The sequence below is a fragment of the Orycteropus afer genome, unplaced genomic scaffold (assembly GCF_000298275.1).
Source record: "Orycteropus afer afer isolate SDZICR_OR568_19922 unplaced genomic scaffold, OryAfe1.0 scaffold00158, whole genome shotgun sequence".
Taxonomy (NCBI): domain Eukaryota; kingdom Metazoa; phylum Chordata; class Mammalia; order Tubulidentata; family Orycteropodidae; genus Orycteropus; species Orycteropus afer.
In genome coordinates this window covers 6,390,366-6,392,088 of record NW_006921745.1, presented here as the reverse complement: position 1 = coordinate 6,392,088, position 1,723 = coordinate 6,390,366, and the positions used below count along the sequence as shown (strand labels likewise).

Sequence of the window (1,723 nt, the reverse complement as noted above, 5' to 3'; positions counted from 1 at the left end):
CCTAAAGAATAACGTAGTATCTGTGAAACACCACGTAATGTGGATGAACTTGGAGGACATTATGCTGAGTGAAATAAGTCAATCACAGAAGGGCAAATATTGCATTAGTTCACTATTGTAAAAAGTCAAGGAAAGGTTTATACATGGAATGAAGCTTTCTTTGTTGGTTACCAGAAATGGGAGGGGAGGGAAGTGATCACTGCTAGATTGTTGTTGTTGTTGTTGTTACATGCCATCGAGTCAGACCCAACTCATAGTGAGCCCTCCTTGGATTTCTGAGGCAGTATCACTACAGAAGTAGATTGCCCAAACTTCCTTCCAAGGAGTGGCTGGTGGGTTTGAACCACCCGCCTTCTGGTTAGCAGTGAAGTGCCTTAGGCCCTATGCTACCAGAGCTCTACATAGGTAGGCACAAGTATTGATTTGGGTGAGGGGAAGGGCAATATACCAAAAGTGAGTGATCAACATGGTGGCATTAAGGGAAGGAAGCCATTGAGAGGTAAATGAGAGTTACAGACAAGAAAGATGAACCCTTTTGGATGTACAGTACTGCATTGTCAGCATTGATCCACAGTAGATAGATGGGTGGACAGGCTGAACCATCAGGTATGTCTTGGCAGAGGGGAGTATGCCCATGACCATGTCTAGGGTTAGCAGACAATGTTTCTACATGTGTATTGTATGTGCTGTAAGAATGCCTGGGTGTATAGTAGAGCTAACAAGGGGCAAGGTTGTGGTGGCTTTTTGGCCACAGCCAGCAAACATGAGGGAGTGAGAAGTTGGACCTGTGGGCTCAGGACCATGGTCACAGGGGACATCAAGCTCAATTGGCACAACATCTACACGAAAACATTGTTCTACATCCTACTTTGGTGAATAGCAACTAGGGTTTACAAGATTGCAAACGGCCATCTAGAGGCAACGATGGATCTCTCCTAGTCCAGAGCAAAGAATGAAGAAAACAAAAGATACATGGAAACAATTAGTCCAAGAGACTGGTAGATCATGCAATCCTCAGCCTATATGACCATGAGACCAGAAGAACTAGATAGTGCCTGGCTACCACTCTCAACCACTTGGAGGGAGATCTATGTAGGAGATCCTGAATAGAGTGGGAGAACAATGTGGAACAAAACTTAAAATCATAAGAAAAAAAAAAAAAAAACAGGTTTGCTGGTCTAATAGAACCTGGTGAGACCCCTGAGACTATGACCCCTAGTTACCCTTCAGGTCTGGAACTGAACTCACTCCTGTGGCTTCCAGGCAAACAATAGACAGACATATGGGGTGGACATGTACATCAGGTAGATATACTCCTTGGAGTGATCAATCATGGGAAAATAGAAAAGTAGTATTTGCACAGGGACACTGCTCAGGGGGCAGGATTGCATGAGAGGGAAGGATACAGGCAAGAGGTAACTACAAGGAGGAAGTGCAAAGAGAACTGTTACATAATAAGGAATTAAAGTCAAGGTCATGGAATAAAATGTTATGAACTGTTGTATGGAAAATGATTTGCTCTGAAAACTTTCACCCAAATTACAATAAAAATTTTTTTAAAAACAAGATAAATAAAGCATGATTTTATAACTCATTGCTGGGATGGTCTCTATACCTCTTTTTCCTTGAAATATAAAATAAAAAATAAAGTTGTCAATTTATCTAAAGGCACAGGAAAAAATATGAAACATTTAGTTAAAGTATAGAAAACAGAGAAGCAGAA

The 1,723-nt window shown here is 41.5% G+C and overlaps 1 protein-coding gene across 1 annotated transcript in view; it reads right to left on the bottom strand.

Moving 5' to 3' along the window:
* The window catches only part of MACROD2 (mono-ADP ribosylhydrolase 2), a 289,962-nt gene that overhangs the window by 115,039 nt on the left and 173,200 nt on the right, over window positions 1-1,723 (bottom strand). The gene's annotated exons all lie outside the window — the stretch shown is intronic.